The following is a 19,504-nucleotide window of genomic DNA, read 5'->3' as shown; positions in this document are numbered from 1 at the left end:
GACAAGAGCTCCACAGCAACACCATCAAACGATCTCCTTCAAAGGTCAGAATAGAACTGGAAGTAAGGACTATATCTGGCAATGACTGCAAGTGAAAGTGAAACTAATATAGTAGCTGGGAGTGGCAGACAGGACTCACCTGAGAAGGATGCCTACAAACTCCCAGTCAGGACAAAAAGGTTCACAAGGCAAAACCCAGATGACATACCCTGAACCACGGAGCAAACTCACAAGCTATCGCGAGTAGCAAGTCGCTGTGACCTTCTCCTCCCAGACCTGTCTGGATCAGTCACAGTCGTGACAGCTCCATTAAGACGTCCGTATGTGTTTTTCGGATCCGCGGATCCGCAAAACACATACAGATGTCTGAATGGAGCCTTACAGGGGGGTGATCACCCCATATAGACTCCCTGATCACCCCCATGTCATTGATCACCCCCCTGTAAGGCTCCATTCAGACGTCCGTATGTGTTTTGCGGATCCGCGGATCCACGGATCCGCAAAACACATACAGATGTCTGAATGGAGCCTTACAGGGGGGTGATCACCCCATATAGACTCCCTGATCATCCTTCTGTCATTGATCACCCCCCTGTAAGGCTCCATTCAGACGTCCGTGTGTTTTTTGCAGATCCGCGGATCCACGGATCCGCAAAACACGGACACCGAGGATCCGCAAAACACGGACACCGGCAATGTGTTTTCCGCATTTTGCGGATCCGCACATTGCCAGAACTATATAGAAAATGCCTTTTCTTGTTCGCAATTGCGGACAAGAATAGGACATGTTCTATAGGCTCTACAAAAAACGCAGTGTTCGCCCGATCAGGCCTGATCTTGTGCGCACACTTGCGTTCAGTCCGCCCCACCGCAGTGACAGAATATTTTTTTTTCTGATCACTACAAAAACACCGTAAAATCGCTGCGGCGCTATAAAAAGATCACTTTTGAGGGGCATGTCGAGTTCATATAAGATTTTTTTTTTTTTACACAAGTTAGCGGAATTTTTTTTTTTGGGGGTTTTTTTGTTTTTTCTTACAAAGTCTCATATTCCACTAACTTGTGACAAAAAATTAAATCTCACATGAACTCACCATACCCCTCACGGAATCCAAATGTGTAAAAACAAATTGACATTTATATTCCAGACTTCTTCTCACGCTTTAGGGCCCCTAAAATGCCAGGGCAGTATAAATACCCCACATGTGACCTCATTTTGGAAAGAAGACACCCCAAGGTATTTCGTGAGGGGCATGGTGAGTTCATGTAAAATTTTATTTTTTGTCACAAGTTAGTGGAATATGAGACTTTGTAAGAAAAAATAATAAATAAAAAAAATCATTTTCCGCTAACTTGTGCCAAAAAAAAATATTCTAGGAACTCGCCATGCCCCTCACGGAATATCTTGGGGTGTCTTCTTTCCAAAATGGGGTCACTTGTGGGGTATTTATACTGCCCTGGCACTTTAGGGGACCTAAAGCGGGAGAAGTAGTTTAGAATCCAAATGCGTAAAAAATGCCCTGTGAAATCGTAAAGATTCTCATTGGAATTTGGGCTCCAAAAAAGTGTCACACATGTGGTATCGCCGTACTCAGGATAAGTAGGGCAATGTGTTTTGGGGTGTATTTTTACATATACCCATGCTGAGTGAGAGAAATATCTCTCTAAAATGACAACTTTGTATAAAAAAATGGGAAAAGTTGACTTTTAGAGAGATATTTCTCTCACCCAGCATGGGTATATGTAAAAATACACCCCAAAACACATTGCTCTACTTCTTCTGAGTACGGCGATACCACATGTGTGACACTTTTTTGCAGCCTAGGTGCCCAAAGGGGCCCAAATTCAAAAGAGCACCTTTAGGATTTCACAGGGCATTTTTTAAGCATTTGGATTCCAGACTTCTTCTCACGCTTTAGGTCCCCTAAAATGCCAGGGCAGTATAAATACCCCACAAGTGACCCCATTTTGGAAAGAAGACACCCCAAGGTATTTCGTGATGGGCATAGTGAGTTCATGGAAGTTTTTTTTTTGTCACAAGTTAGTGGAATATGAGACTTTGTAAGAAAAAAAAAAAATCATCATTTTCTGCTAACTTGTGACAAAAAATAAAAACTTCTATGAACTCACTATGCCCGTCAGCGAATACCTTAGGGCAGTGATGGCGAACCTATGGCACGGGTGCCAGAGGCGGCACTCAGAACCCTCTCTGTGGGCACCCGCACCATGTAAAAAGTATATGGTGTATCAATATGTCTTAGATGTTTTCTGCCATTCATCAGCGCAGGGCGCACTATGAACAGCACAGGCAGCACACTGAATGTAGGCAGACTATTATAATTCCGTGCTGGCACTTTGCGATATAAAAGGGGGTTTCCGGTTGCAGTTTCGGCACTCGGACTGTAAAGGGTTCACCATCACTGCCTTAGGGTGTCTACTTTCCGAAATGGGGTCATTTGTGGGGTGTTTTTACTGTCTGGGCATTGTAGAACCTCAGGAAACATGACAGGTGCTCAGAAAGTCAGAGCTGCTTCAAAATGCGGAAATTCACATTTTTGTACAATAGTTTGTAAACGCTATAACTTTTGCGCAAACCAATAAATATACACTTATTGCATTTTTTTTTTATCAAAGACATGTAGAACAATAAATTTAGAGAAAAATTTATATAGAAATGTCGTTTTATTTGAAAAATGTAACAACTGAAAGTGAAAAATTTCATTTTTCGATTAATAACAAAAAAAGTAAAAATGTCAGCAGCAATGAAATACCACCAAATGAAGGCTCTATTAGTGAGAAGAAAAGGAGGTAAAATTCATTTGGGTGGTAAGTTGTATGACCGAGCAATAAACCGTGAAAATAGTGTAGTGCAGAATTGTAAAAAGTGGTCTGGTCATTAAGGGTGTTTAAGCTAGGGGGGCTGAGGTGGTTAAAAAGGCTAATCCACACCTGACACCCCCAATCATTAAGTCACATGTCCTGATTAGACTGACTCAGAACATGTGTCAACCATGAAGGGAGGGGAGGGAGGAAAAGATACACATGAAATATATAGATAATAATAATGTTTAAAAATGACAATGTGTAAAAAATATTAGATGTGCTGCAAAGAAAGCTCCCACATTAGGCAGTCTCATCAGTCCTAGTTTATACAAAAAGAAAAGTAATGTGACACCGACCTGGCTTTCAACGAAGGGGAGCTATAAGTGCGGGCATAATAGATACATTTGTTGTGATTATTTTCAAGTAAGCCAGTTCTTCCATTCCATGGCTAATGGCAAAAAATTTAGTATTAATAGCTACTTGAATTGCAACACAAAAAATGCCACCTACTTAGTGACTTGCCAAATGTGCAGGTTGCAATATGTAGGTTGCACTTCCAACCAAATAAAATCGCGAATCCGTAAACACATATCGGATATTCCCCATTACAGAAATCGCAACATATCTGCAGTTAGTGAACATTTTGCAGTTATACAAGGTGGTGAAGTGACCCATTTGAGACCCCAAGGCATTGAAAGGGTCTTTATTCCAGCCAGAGGTGGCGACCTGAGGAGAAAGCTGCTTAATAGAGAGACTTATTGGATGTTTTTACTAGCCACGCGATATCCTGAAGGTCTGAACAAGAGACATGATCTCATATTACAATATTAATTTCATGTTTGCCTGCCATTGATGTTTTTTACACATTGTCATTTTTAAACATTGTTATTATGTTTTTTCTATATATTTCATGTGTATCTTTTCATGTGTATTTCATGTGTATCTTTTCCTCCCTCCCCTCCCTTCATGGTTGACACATGTTCTGAGTCAGTCTAATCAGGACATGTGACTTAATGATTGGGGTGTCAGGTGTGGATTAGCCTTTTTTAACTGAGCTTTGTACACAAGTTTTTTGTCATGATGAAGGACCCTGATTTACTTGCGGTCTGAAACGCGTTACTGTAACCTGTGATGTCTTGCATTGGATTTTAAACGCACAATAAAGATTCCACCTTTTGCATCTTGGAAGCTGGATTTTTCTTGGTCTTGAATATTTCACAGAAATCAAGTCTGGAGGTTGCCATCCGTGCTCAAAGCAGGTGGACGGTGGGTGAGAGCTGCTTTACTTTCCCTGTTTCATAATTTCAAGGTATTACATTTAATGGAGCTGACATCCAACTGTTCAAATAGTGGCTGTGTCAAGGCCTTTAACACTAGGTTCAAGTCCCATGGAGGGGGTCTATTGGAAGTTATCGGGGTGGATCTGCTTACTGCTCTAAAGAATCTTGAAACCCACAGGCATCCTGCAATATCCTGATTGAACAAGGCAGAAAGAGCCGAGACCTGAACTTTTAAGGTACTACCTGCAAGTGTCACGAGGGCACTCCCGTGACAGGGGCTAGGAGATCAGAGAGACTGGCAACACGTGGGTTAATCTGAATGGTTCCTTGTGGATCATTTCTGTCTGTGTTGTTTTGGTAATGACCACACCTCTGGCAGGTGTTGTTGGTTTGGTCATTTAACTTCCCCTACTTATTACTGCTTACTCCTTCTGGGGATGTGGTTTATAGCTTCAGTTTCTGGACTCTGGCCTAGCTGGCGGTTGGACCTCGGTTGAGCTCCTGGCGCTGGCTTTGCTCCACGTGAAGTTAGGTGTCGTCTTTTATATTTGTATAATGTTGTATTTCCCTATCTGTTGTATCCAGGCCTGAGGGAGACTCCTGTTCATCCTTCTGGTGTAGGAATAGGTTGTCTCTAGTCCTGTCACTATACCAGGGCCCTACAGGGTGCGTTAGGGCTCAAGGTTCCTGTGTATGAACTTTCCTACCATCAAGGTCAGTTCATACTGATAGCAAGTCACTTGAATTAGGGTTGTTCTAGCAGATGACCTTCTCCTTTACCCTAGTTTCCAGGCCTCGTTCCTATCCCCTTTCCTCCTGTGCTCGGTATGGACTTTTCCAACCACACCGCATCCGTGATAGCAAGACCTAGCTCTAATCCTGTCACAGACGTTCCCGAGACAGGTGGCAGGAGATCGGTGAGACTGGCAACATGTGGTTTGATCAGACATGTTTTAAGTTTGGATCAAATAACGTCGGTGTTGTTTCTAGTGCTTGCCACACCTTCTTTCCAAAGGTGAGGCTATTATGGTCATTTAACCGTCTCTATTTATTGTTGTTTCTCCCACTATGCTATGCGGTTTATAGCTTCTGTTTGAGTTGTGGATTGCTGGTGTGTGGATCTATGCTGAGTTCCTGGTGCTGCGATAGCCACTTGAAGTTAAGTGTTTTTTTTCCCTTTTGCATTTTGTTTGGCTTATTTTGTGTGTTGCATTTCCCTGTCATTTGTATTAAGGCCTGAGGGAGACTCCTGTTCCTCCTTCCTTTTGGAGGAACAGGTTGTCTCAGTCCTGACATTAGTACCAGGGTCCTATAGGGGGAGTTAGGAAACTAGGTATTCCTGTGTATAAACTTGCCTACATCTGGGGTCTATTCATACTGGTAGTTAGTCAGGTATTTGATTAGGGTTTTCCCTAGTTTCCAGGCCTTATTCCCTCACCCCTTTCCCTATATGTTCGATGTGGTGTTTCCCTCCACACCCGAACATGACAAATCCCTTTTGAAGAAATTCTAAAACTAGACGGATGGGAGCTGAGGAGGGAATTTCTTTAAACTGGATACCTGAAAACTCCAAAGATTTTTGCCGAACCCTAGCATAAATGGCCACAGTCACAACCCTAGCATAAATGGCCACCGTCACCTTTTTCCTACTCTTAAGAAGAGTAGAGATCAAGGCGTCAGAATCAATGGAAGTGGAGGAAAGGCATAGGCTAGGGGAAAATTCCATTTCTAGAGAAAGGCATCTATCCCTAAAGGGGATCCCACTGGATCTAGGGGAAAAAAATTCTAAACCTTTCTGTTCTTGAAAGGGGCAAAAAGATCTATTACTGGATAACCCCAGAGAACCGTTATTTTCTCAAAAATTGACTGGTTCAGACTCCATTCGCTCTGAGATAGAAAATGGCGACTCAGAAAGTCTGCCTGTCTATTTTCCACCCCCTTGATATGTACCGCTGAGATTAAAGCACACAGTTTTTCTGCTAACAAGAGGATTTTGTGAGCTTCCTGCATCAGAGTCTTGCATTTTGTACCCCCTTGTCTGTTCAGATAAGAGACCACCATTTTGTTGTCTGTCATAATTCTGAGATTCTTCCCTCTTATTCTTGGAAGGACCGACCTCATTGCCAGACCTACTGCTGCCAGTTATTTTAGGTTGGAGGAGCTCCCTTTTTGGTCATTGACCGAAAAACCTTGTAGAGAGATTTCCTTAATGTAAGCCCTCCACCCAGGGCCGGTACAAGGCAGGGGCCGAAGGAGCGGGTGCCCTGGGCGCTACCATTTGCGGACAGGAGGGGGGCGCAGGTGAAGTGCCAGCAGCAGTGGCGTCGCCAGGGGGGGGCCAGAGGGGGCCACGGCCCCCCCTACATCATGCTGTGCCCCCCCATGTGCCCCCCCAACTAAAATGACCCCCCCCCCAAGTGAGCAGCCGCCGCCAGGCACAGGGAGATGAGCGCTTCCATTGCGCTCATCTCCATTGTAAACTGTCTGTGCCAGCGGAGGTGCAGGGGAGGGAGAGGCGTGTCCCTTCCCTTTCCTCTGATAGGCTGCAGGCAGGCACCGAAGTGGAGGAGAGGCCCCGCCCCCTAATTACTCCTGTTTACCTTTCTAAAGCTAAAGGACCTTTGATGATGTCATCACAGGTCCTGTAAGGGAACTGCACAGTGTAAAGTGTAGTTCCCAGGTTAGAACAGTGCATCTGCCAGGACCTGTGATGACATCATCTTCAACATCACAGGTCCTGCAGAATCTAGCAAAGGAACTGCACCAAAAATGGTGTAGTTCCTAGGTTTCAAAGGTACATCTGCCAGGACCTGTGATGACATCATCACAGGTCCTTCAACCCCTAACAGCAAGTATTAAAAGTTCACAAGCAGCTCTGTATTGATACATACAGACTGGAATGGAGAGGTAAGAGGAGGTCCTCCACTTTTCATCATTTACCCCCCCCCTCCATGCCCTGTTTTTACTCATTGCTCACTCATGTATACTTCAGACAGTTACCACTACCTCATGTACCTCACAGTGACTATAATGCATAACTGACCACATATTTCTATAAACACTGCATCTACAGTATTATACCTTCTATGTGTCACATCAATACACTGCTCTGTGTATATATATATATATATATATATATATACACACACATACATGCACACACACTGCATATATTACACAGTATTATACATGCAATATGTACAGATATATAGTATATACCGCAGTGCACTGATATGTGAGGTATGAGGTATAATAGATGCTGTGTGTACAGATATCAGTACACTTCTGTATATACTATATATGTGAGGTACGAGGTATAATAGATGCAGTGTGTACAGATATATAGTATATACAGCAGTGTACTGATATGTGAGGTACGAGGTGTCAATACACTGCTGTATTTACTATATACCTGTACACACTGCATCTATTATACCTCGTACCTCACATATTACACTACTGTATATACTGTATACACTGCATATATTATACCCCGTACCTCACATATCAGTACACTGCTGTATATACTATATACCTGTACACACTGCATCTATTATACCCTGTACCTCACATATCAGAACACTAGGGAATATACTATATACCTGTACACACTGCATCTATTATACCGCGTACCTCACATAACTGTACACTGCTGTATATAATATACATCTGCATCTATTATACCTCTTTTGTGTGCCAGGGCTGTTTTGTAATCCCATTCCGGCCCTGATGGCATAAATTATAAAACGCAGCAGCAAGAATAGTTCATGGAACAAAGGGAGGGGCTATAAAAGGGGAATGGGGGCCCAATTTAGATTCCTGCTATGGGGCCCAGTGATTTTTATGTACGCCCCTGGCTGCAGGCACTAGGCCGGCAGCCTATCAGAGGCCGGCGCAATGACGTCATCGTGCCGCCTGAGCCTTACATTACAGCGTGGGACACAGGAAGAGGCTGCATCGCATCGCTGACACTTAGGTAAGTATAAGTGTTTTTTTTTGTTTTTTTTTTACAATAGTGTTACTGGCACATTGGGGGGGCTTATTACAAAACTGGCACATGATGATGGGGGGGACTTTATACTGGCACATGATGATGGGGGGGAACTTTATAGTGTCTGTGACTTTCAAAGTCCCACAGTCCTTTGTTCTATTGCTTTAAGTATATTCTTGTTTTGAAACAACATTGATTCTTTCTTAAAAACGGGGGGGGGGGGGGGGGCGCAGTTTGCCATCTTCGCCCTGGGCACCAAATGGCCTTGTCCCAGCCCTGCCTCCACCCCCAGGGACTTGCATCCGTGATTAGACATACCAGGTCTTCTAACCTACATGGAACTCCCTGAATTAATTTTTTTCTTTCTAACCCCCATCCTAAGCTCAGGAGTGTTTGGCTAGATTTTTATTTTTGATTCGAGGGAGTTGTTCTTTTCCCAGAAAAAAAGGATTTCCCACTGAAGAACCCTTGAGTGAAGCTGTGCCCATCTTACCGCCGGAATACATGAAGTGAGGGATCCCAAGATAGATATTCCTTTCCTCATAGAAACTACTGGGTTTCTGGTCAGATTTCTGATCCTCTCCTGAATATGTCCGAACTTTTCTTCTGGTAACATACATTTCTGGGAGGATGAGTTCAGGATCAATCCCAAAAAAGTCTGAGTTCTGGTATGAAGAGGCCTTGATTTTTCTAGGCTTAAAGGGGTTGTTCGGATTCAGAGCTGAACCCGAACATCCCTCCATTTTCACCCAGGCAGCCCCCCTGACTTGAGCATCGGAGCAGTTCATGCTCCGATGCTCTCCTTTGCCCTGCACTAAATCGCGCAGGGCAAAGGCATTTATTGGAGATCCGGTGATGTACCGTGCTCTCCATGGGGCTGCTAGGAAGCCTGGTGACGTCACTGGCACTGATGGGTGGGATTTAGCGCTGCCCTAGCCAGTAAAACGGAAAGGGCAGCGCTAAATCCCGCCCATCAGAGCCGGTGACGTCACTAAACACACTGCCGGGCGGAAGCTTCCGTCCGGCAGTGTGTTATGATAAACAAAAGATTTAGCGCAAGTCAAGGGAGCGCATCGGAGCATAAGATGCTCCGATGCTAGCCTGAGGGGGGCTGCCTGCCTGAAAATCAGGATATGTCCGGGTTCAGCTCTGAACCCGGACAACCCCTTTAAGACCCAGCCTAACCTGTCCAGAATTTCTGATACTGCTGAAACTGCTCTTCCACGGACCTCCTCTGCTTTTCCTACTATAAAAAAATCGCCCAGGTATTGTCACGGTCCCTCCTGTGGCAGATGTCAGGAGATCAAAGAGACTGGCTACACGTGACGGAATCTAACATCCTCTTTGGTTACTTGCTTCAGTTGTTGTTGTTGCTCTTCACCACACCCCTTGTTTCAGGTGTGGTTTAGTGGTAATCACACCTCCCCTATATAGTCTGACCTCACCCTTCTGGCTGTGCGGTTGATAGCTTCATTTGGGTTATGGAAGAGCTGGTGTGTTGTCCTCTCTAGAGTCCGTGCTCATCCATCTCTTCAGAAGTTAAGTGTCTTGCTCCTTTGTGTTTTGGTGTCCCTCCACTTCTCTGTTGTTACTAGGCCTCAGGAAGACACTAGTTCCTTCAACTGGGAAGGAGCCGGTCACTTCATCCCCAGCCTTTATCTGTAGGGCTCCTTAGGGTCTCAGGTTACGGTGTATAGGAATTCCTAACTTCGGGGTGTGCCCATACAGATAGGAGACAGGGCAAGGAGTAGGGTTATTTAGGAGGTGACCCTTCCCATTTTCCTTAGCGTTGAGGCCTAGTGACTTTTCTCTTCCCTCCTGTTGTCGGTGTGGTGTTCTCTCCCATACCTCACCCGTGACAGGTATGGTATAAAAAGAATATCTTTTTCTCTTATCTGACTCACCATCTCTGCTATTATTTTTGTGAATACCCTTGGAGCCATGGAAAGGTGGAACGGGAGGGCCTGGAACTGAAGATGTAGCTGCCTCTCTATTTTTACTGTGACTCCCTGAGATCGAGTACTGCCATGAAACAATGAGAAGGTTTATTACTGATCTTGTAGTTTCATTTTTGAATTTTTTTATTTGTAGGAACCGGTTTAACTTTTTAAGTTTATTATCGTTCTGAAAGAACCATCAGTTTGTTTTTTTAACTAGAAATAGGGAAGAGTAAAACCCCTCGCCTTCTTCTCCTTTTGGAACAGGAACTAAAACAGATTTTTTTTAATTAATCTTAGTACTTCTGATTTTTCTTGAGCCGAAGTCTGAGCTTTTGTCACTAGGAATCTTACCAGAGGGACTATTCGAAATTCTAGTTTTAGTCCAGTGAGAATAGTGTCTAGAATCCACGAGTTGCAAGAAATCTGAAACCAGGCAGGGGAATAGTTTTAATCTGCCTCCTACCTGACCTCTGCTGATCTTGTTTCTTTTTGTCTACAAAGGGCTGGTTGAAAAAATAATTTCTTCCCTTTATTTGGGTTCTTAATCTATCCTCCCTTGATTTTTTGTCTCCTTCTCTGTTGTTCCTAAAGGGACAAAAAGGATGGCTAAAACTATTCCTCGCTGAGAAGGAACCCTGAAACCCTTGAAATTTTCTTCTTTTTATCCGCAGCTTTGTCTAATAGGTCATCTAGAGCCGGCCCAAAAAGGTATTCCCATTCACATAGCTTGTTTTTTGTTGGGAAGTCACCAACCCAGTTTTTTAGCCAGAGAGCTCTACGGGCAGAATTTGATAAAGCGGCGGATCTAGCCGCCAATCTTACTGAGTCAGCCGAAGCATCGGCCAAGAAATCTGCCGATTTTTCTCATAGTGGGCAAGGATGCTAGTATGTCTTCTCTGGGACATTTATTTTTTAATTGATTTTCTAGCTTAGAGAGCCAGACCATAAAGGAATGAGCCGTACATGTGGAAGCGATACTTGGTCTGAATGAGGAGGTTGACGCCTCCCAGGCTCCTTTTAAAAAAAACTCCGCTTTTTTATCCAAAGGGTCCCTAAGTACCGTTTTCCATTTTCCTAGAGACTTTAGATATAGCTACATCTATTCTAGGCGCTTTATCCCAAGTAGCACAGTCTTCTTCTTTAAAGGGATATTTTCGTTTAAGGTTTTTAGAAATATAAACTTTTCTTTTAGGTCTCTTCCACTCCCCTTATATTAAGGCTGATACATTTTTATGTACCAGAAACGCGCCTATGGTGTCTGGATTCTAAACCACCAAACATGACATCCTGAATGGACTTTGGTTCTTTTATCTCTTCTATGCACATTGTGGATCTTATGGCTTTTAAAAGTCTATCCGTATCATCTATTGGAAAACATGGTTTGCCACTTATCTCGCCTTCCTCAGAAGAAGATAGGGACGAATTTTCAGAATGCCAATATAAGGTGGCATCTTTTTTAGAATCAGATGAAATAAACTCCTGTGTGGTATCTAATCGCCTCAATTTTGGATCTCTTGTACCGACCGCTCTTTTTGAAGATAGAGAGGAATTGACTCTCTTCAGATGTTGGTCAGATCAGAACTTATAAAATGACAGCGATTCCTCAGCCACTGTTCTATCAATGCAACTCTGACACATCCTCTACTCCCACTCAGGCGGTAAAACAGATTTACAAAGACCAAACTCTTTATTTTGCTTTTTAGAAACCACCTTCCTAGGCTTTGCCCCTCAGAGGTACCAGGGGCTGGGGGGGACTCCAGACTCTTCTGTGTGCTTCTCCTCCTCCATGCTTCCTACTGGCAAGCCAGAAACTCTGATTATGACGCCATTCTCCTGCTTACAGAGCGCCCTTCTCATAGGTGCTTTGTGATGATGTCACCGCGTCCTCCACTGCATGCTCCGCATGCTTTCCTCGGCCTATCTCCTTGCCGGAAGCTCCTCCTTCTCCCCCTGTGACCAGGAAGTCCGTGCCTCTAGCGCATCAGCGATGCCACCAGGCACACCACGGTCCAGCACCCAAGACGCTCCCTCCGGAGGCTTGCTGTGCCTCTGCCCGTCCCCAGCAGCGCACCAAATGATGCCGCTTTTTACCCCCGGGGACTGCAGGTATGCCCAAGGGAAAAAAGCTATGCTCCAGCCTAACAACTGGGGCCACTGGCATAGGAGCACCACCAGGGGGAAGGATCTTGAAATAAAATTACACGCTTCCCTAGAGACAGGAAATCAAACTGAATTGGGAGGAGAGTGTCTGCCCTTTTATTCAGCAGGTTTTCTGTCTATGGGGGTGGATCCTCTCTCATGGTGCTGTCGTGGGTGAAGGGAAAAACTATACATATGTGGTATCACCGGATTCATACTGATCTGGAGAATGAATATCAGTTTTACCGCATAATGAACACCGTAAAAAAAAAAAAAGTAAACCTGCGGCAAAATTGTGTTTTTTTTCCAATTCCTCCACCTTTGGATTTTTTTCCCCAATTCCCACTTCATTCAATGTAATATTAAATGGTGGTGTTGGAAAGTACAACTTGTCCCACAAAAAAATAAGCCCCTTATACGGCTATGTGAACAGAAAAATAAAAAAGTTATGGTTCCGGGATTTGTGGAACGAAAACGCAAAGTAAAAAAAAAAACTCCAGGGTAGAAGGGGTTAAGTCCTAAAAATACCTGATGTTTATAAAAAGGGAAGTAAGTGACACTTTTAAACTGTGCCCTGTTGCTTTCAGCCATTTTCAGGGTATTACATAAGCACTGCACATGTAATGACATCAGTAAAGACTAGTTTTACAGCTCAGTTGCTTAGTAACAAGGGACAGGTGGATGAGTCATATAGAAATCATACAGCTCTGTTCTCTAAGATAAACAATACAACCCCAATAAAAGCAACAGTACAGTACACAAATACCAAAGGGCAAAGCCCGTGACACAGCATTTTCTCTCACTGAGCTTGCTGAGGAATATTAATGGACCTGGAATGTGTCATGGGGTTTTCCAGTCTGATGTAACTAAAGATGAATCATTCAGTGAAGAACACCTCTGTGAAGCCCCATTTCTTATGTATCAATAGCGTTCTAGAAATGTCACTTTATAGAAAAATATGTATGCCACAGAGTATAAGGGTACTTTCACACTAGCGTTAAAGTTTTCCGGTTTTGAGTTCCGTCCTAGGGGCTCAATACCGGAAGAAATCTGATCAGTTTTGTCCCAGTGCATTCTGAATGGAAAGCAATCCGTTCAGTATGCATCAGGATGTCTTCAGTTCAGTCACTTTTAAGGTATTTGGACGGAGAAAATACCCCAGCATGCAGCAGTATTTTCTCCGGCCAAAATTCCGGAACACTTGCCAGAATGCCGGCATTAATTTCCATTGAAATGTATTAATGCCAGATCCGGTATCAAATGTTCCGGTTTCCAGGTCTGCGCATGCGCAAAAAATAATAAATACCGGATCTGTTTTTCTGGATGACACCGGACAAACGGATCCGGTATTGCAATGCATTTGTAGGACTGATCAGGATCCTGATCAGTCTGCAAATGACATGAGTTTGCATACAGTTTTCCTGATCAGGCAGGCAGTTCAGACAACTGAACTGCCTGCCGGAATCAAACAACACAAGTGTGAAAGTACCCTAAGGCCTCTTTCTCACGGGCGTTGCGGGAAAATGTGCGAGTGCGTTGCGGGAACACCCGCGATTTTTCCGCGCGTGTGCAAAACATTGTAATGCGTTTTGCACGCGCGTGAGAAAAATCGCGCATGTTTGGTACCCAAACCCGAACTTCTTCACAGAAGTTCGGGCTTGGGATCAATGTTCTGTAGATTGTATTATTTTCCCTTATAACATGGTTATAAGGGAAAATAATAGCATTCTGAATACAGAATGCATAGTAAAACAGCGCTGGATGGGTTAAAAAATAAATAAAAAAATGTTTAACTCACCTTAGTCCACTTGATAGCGCAGCCGGCATCTGCTTCTGTATTCTTTTCTTTAGGACCTGGGTAAAGGACCTTTGATGATGTCACTCCGGTCATCACATGGTACGTCACATGATCTTTTACCATGGTGAATCACCTTGGTAAAAGATCATGTGACGTACCATGTGATGACCGGAGTGACGTCATCAAAGGTCCTGTAACTGTATTTAATGCTCACCATAGGTCCTTCAACAAAGGAGACACAAGGAGATGCCGGGCTCCGCGATCAAGTGGATTAAGGTGAGTTAAATTTTTTTATATTTTTTTTTAACCCCTCCAGCGCTGTTTTACTATGCATTCTGTATTCAGAATGCTATTATTTTCCCTTATAACCATGTTATAAGGGAAAATAATAATGATCGGGTCTCCATCCGCACTTGCTTGCGGATGCTTGCGATTTTCACGCAACCCCATTCACTTCTATGGGGCCTGCGTTGCGTGAAAAATGCACAAAGAGGAGCATGCTGCGATTTTCACGCAACGCACAAGTGATGCGTGAAAATCACCGCTCGTGTGCACAGCCCCATAGAAATGAATGGGTCAGGATTCAGTGCGGGTGCAATGCGTTCAATGTATTCGCGGAATACTCGCTCGTGTGAAAGGGGCCTAAGAGTACTTTCACACTAGCGTTAAAGTTTTCCATTACTGAATTCCGTCCTAGGGGCTCATTTCCGGAAAAAAACGCTTCAGTTTAATCCTAATGCATTCTGAATGGAAAGCATTCCGTTCAGTATGCATCAGGATGCATCAATTCAGTCCCTCTTACGGTATTTGGATGGAGAAAATACAGCAGCATGCTGCAGTATTTTGTCCAGCTAAAATTCCGGAACATTTACCAAAATGCCGGTTCCGGCATTAATTTCCATTGAAATGTATTAGTATTGCCACATTGACAGGTGACACTGGAGAGACGGATCCGGTATTTCAATGCATTTGTCAGGCGGATCCGCATCCGGAAACAAATGCTATCCGTTTGCGTATGGATTGCCGGAACCGGCAGGCAGTTCCGGTGAGGAACTGCCTGCCGGAATCCTCTAATGCAAGTGTGAAAGTACCCTAAATTATATTTCACAGCATGCCTCAAGGCTTTTATATACTGTATGTTTGCCAGTATCTTGCACAAATGAGTGGAACATCTATTGCAGTTTATTCAGTCACGCCCATTTTATACTTTTTTTTTATTTGTTGCAAAACAAGATAAATATTTTGGCAAAAAAAATAAAATTATATTAATGCAAAGATCCATTTAAATCAAATCAGGGGAGAGTAACTTACCAACATGAACCAAAAGGCAAAATTGCATAAAAAAGTTGAAAATTCGATGTGTGCCCACGTTATTGTATGTTTTAGACAATTTTAGCATCTTTCAACAGTTTTGTCTAGAAAAGAGTTGTGAATGTGACAAATTTATGTGTGCCACTTTTTAAAGATGAAGGTTTTCAAGGTGAACCAGCAATGAGGTGGGGTAAAAGAAAGGGGCACATTTATTAAGACTGCCGTTTTAGACGCCAGTCTTAATAAAGGCCCATAGCTGGCAGTGGATCCGCCAAAGTTATGAAGTGCATGACTCTCCATAACTTCGGCGCATCCAGCGCCAGTTCTAAATGTAATACAGTTTTCTAGCTGTTTTACATTTAGACCTTTTTCCCCTGTTTTACATTTAGACCCGGTGACCCGTCCCCTTCCTCGTCCGCAGTGTGCCAACAATTTTAGCACTGACGTGAGCAGGGAAAAGTCGCAGATAGCGGCGCAACAGTTACAGTGCTCCAGACAAAAAAAAATATCAAGGAGCCATTGGCTCCTAACCTGAAAATTTTTAAAAAACCTAAAAAAAAAGACGTGTCTTACCTTGTGTAGTTGCCCATTTGTCTCTCCTTTTGATTCGTTCTTCTAACCCCATTAATCTTGAGGCTCTTGAGGGGTTGTGCACAAATTTTTATGAACTCTCAGACTAGCCAGATTCACGTTGCTGATCATGCTTCCTTGATCCCTAGGTGCTGGGCCTTGGGTCATTTGTCTCCAGGCCTCCTCTGCTTGTCTTGGGTTTCTCCATGAAAACTTTTATCTTGATGCCGCTGCAGCCAATCACAGGCAACAGTGGAGATCTACTCCCCTTGCATCACATGACCATTTAACATAATGCAAGGGAAGCAGTGATCAGTTATTGGCTGTAATGGCGTCAAACAGGAAGTTTTCATGAAGGGACTCAAGACAAGCAATGCAAGCTGGGGAGCAAACGAGCCAGGACCAAGCACTGGGGATCAGGTAAGTATGATCACCAACAAAGGTCCTGCCAGTCTCAGAAATAAGTGTATACAAACCCTTTAAGGAGTTTTTCAAACCAATATTCTTCTATATGTGACACAGAATGGGTTAAAATAAACTATCCCCACTGTAATCCTTAAAAGGCCAAACACTTAAGAGAGTCGCCACTGCAACCAGTGACCACATCAGCAGGCATCAGCGCTCTCCATACATCCCCCCTTCTACACAGAGCGCTTTCCATACATCCCCCTTCTACACAGAGCGCTTTCCATACATCCCCTCTACACAGAGCGCTCTCCATACATCCCCCCTCTACACATTCCACTCTCCATACATCCCCCCTTTACACAGAGCGCTCTCCATACATCCCCCTCTACACAGCGCGCTTTTCATACATCCCCCCTCTACACAGAGCGCTCTCCATACATCCCCATCTACACAGAGCACTCTCCATACATCCCCCCTCTACACAGTCTGCTCTCCATACATCCCCCTCTACACAGAGCGCTTTACATACATCCCCCTCTACACAGAGCGCTCTCTATATATCCCGATCTACACAGAGCGCTCTCCATACATCCCCCTCTATGCAGTCCGCTCTCCATACATCCCCCTCTACACAGATTGCTTTACATACATCCCCCCTCTTCACAGAGCGCTCTGCATACATTCCCGTCTACACAGTCCGCTCTCAATACATCCCCCCTCTACACAGACCTCTCTCTATACATCCCTCTCTACACAGACCGCTCTCCCGTGCATCCCCGCTCTACACAGAGCGCTCTCCATACACCCCCCCCTACACAGACCGCTCTCTATACATCCCCCCTCTACACAGACCGCTCTCCGTGCATCCCCCTCACAATCTGCTTCTTAGGATCTTTTAATCCCTTGTCCTATTCACCCTAATAGAGCTCTATTAGGGTGAATAGGACTTTACACTGTCCCTGCTGCCCTGGGCTTTGTGAACACAGCAGCAGGGAGGCTCCGATCACAACTGCCACTACACCACCAATGAGGAGGAGAGGAGAGGACCCTGTGGCCACTGCCACCAATGAATATAACAATCGGGGGGGGTGCCTGTGGCCACTGCGCCACCAATGATTATAATAGTTATAATACTGGAGGGGGGTTGGGGGAACTCTGCACCACCAATGATTATACTTTATACAGGGGTTGGGGGGGCACACTGCGCCACCAATTAATATAATGAACATTAATTTAAGTGTAGGAAGTGGTACCACATACCCGGCACTCGTCCTCTATGACATGGCACTGTGATCCCTGGCAATTAACCGGGGTTAATTGCCGGGGATCGCAGCGCCATGTAAGAGGGCGGGTGCCGGGTATGTGATACCGCTGCCTACACTTTAATTAATGTGTTAATTATATTCATTGGTGGCGCAGTGGCCATAGTCCATCCCCTCCTCCTCCCTGCTGTCAGTCCATTGGTGGCAGCGGCAGCAGTGGCACAGGGGGGAGGGACTGCCTCCTTCTCCCCTGTGCTGCTGAGGAGAACATGGCGCACTGCTGTTTAACATATAGAGGCTAAAAACTCAAACAGGCCTCCCCGTCCAGATAGTTTGTTACAGTGTATCAGTTCAGTCATGTTACCTAATAGAAATCAAAGATCTTGAAAAAAGTTGAGGAACTGAAATGCAAAGTTCCTTAGATTCAGTATCATTTACATGAAATCAGCCCTCATTTAAACAGCAGTCGGCATCTACTTACAGTTCTTTACTGTTGCCTTGTAGATATCTGATTTTGCTTTAGCCTCTCACACTTGAATTGTAGGTGTGTGTGGATAGGGAGTAGACGTGAACCGTACTTGTAAGAAGAGACTTTACATTAGGAAGCCGGTAGGAGCAATCCACAGAATGAAGAATACAGAGCAATACACGCCCAGCCCTAGAAAAGCATGTGACCAAGTCCTGTCTCAGGTTTAAAGTGACAGTAATACATATTACTATACAGTATATTGCAGATCAACATGTCAGGAGACATCACTGCAACTTTACTTATTAAATCAGGCATTTCAGGAAAAAAACAACATACAGTGTATACAGACGACAGGGAGGTACAATATGACCTCTCATACAGGAGGACTTATGAACCTAGACTTTCACTTGTCATTTTGTATGCATATTTCATTCTGACTTTTTTTTTCCCTTTTCTTCTTTCTCTTTTGTCTTTGTTTTTTTTATTTATTTTTTTATCCCCCCCCCCTCGGTTTCAGTTATAACACACTCCTAAGTATGCAATCAATAAAGGACTATGGTAGAAAAAAACAAAAAACAAAAGCAGAAAGAAAAAAATAGTCCCAATGTGAACAATTCCCAAAAGTCTTTCCACACTAAGCGAAAAAATCAGCAACAGTTCATCCAGATCAGCTCCAACACAAGTTCAATAGCAGATCAATAGCAGGATCAGAAGTATCACAAACCGAGCGGACTGTAGGAAAATAGGGACATGAATATACCTCAAAGCTGGCAACAGAGTCAGGGAGGCAAGCATGAGGATCGTATGAAGGATGGCTTAATCCTGGAGGCAGGGGGGAGTAGGGAGAGCAAGGAGGCACAGGGAGGCAAAAGGCATGCAGTGCCAAACAACACCAAATCTTCAGGTCTTGCTGGAGGCAAAGCAGAAGGACCAGCAGAAACCCACTGCCTCATCGGTCCAAGGAACACTGGGTCCAGAAGCACAACACCTCCACTGGGCATCGGGTTGTCCAGGCCGCTGGCAGCACCTCGGGCGCTCAAAGCAGCTCCATCACATCGAGGAGTCGAAGCTCGGCAAAGCGTGGAAGAGGAGAGGGGGAAGTCGCTATGCAGCACCCTTTACATCATCGCGTCCCGGCCCGTGCATTCTGACTCTTTAAAGAAGAGTTATTTCTGACTGACAACTAACCAACTAACACTTATACATATCAATCACTGATAACACCTCCTCCATGTACAACTATCAGTGACCAACAGCTATGTATGTATACACACTTACACAGAGAATGCTGTCAATCACTGATAACACTTCTGTGTACAACTATCAGTGACTGATGGCTATCTATGTATACACGCTTACACAGAGAATGCTATTAATCACTGAGAACACCTCCCCCGTGTACAACTATGTAACACCCCCAAGTGACATTACCACTCCTACACCCTGCTTCTGTCTGTATATGCACTAATCATTTCATTTTATGCCTTTATTCCAGGTCCTCCATGTAGGGTGC

The 19,504-nt window shown here is 44.2% G+C and overlaps 1 protein-coding gene across 1 annotated transcript in view; it reads right to left on the bottom strand.

The window, feature by feature from the left end:
* The window catches only part of LOC120977800 (E3 ubiquitin-protein ligase RNF14-like), an 82,920-nt gene extending 64,751 nt beyond the window's left edge, over nucleotides 1-18,169 (bottom strand). Inside the window, exon 1 of the mRNA XM_040405924.1 lies at nucleotides 18,004-18,169. The gene's annotated coding sequence lies outside the window, so the exon portion shown is untranslated. The remainder of the gene's footprint in view (nucleotides 1-18,003) is intronic.
* Nucleotides 18,170-19,504: the final 1,335 nt, after the last annotated feature.

Source organism: Bufo bufo, chromosome 1 (genome assembly GCF_905171765.1).
Source record: "Bufo bufo chromosome 1, aBufBuf1.1, whole genome shotgun sequence".
NCBI classification, from domain to species: domain Eukaryota; kingdom Metazoa; phylum Chordata; class Amphibia; order Anura; family Bufonidae; genus Bufo; species Bufo bufo.
Note: the sequence above shows the minus strand (reverse complement) of the source record. Positions and strands in the feature narration are given on the sequence as shown.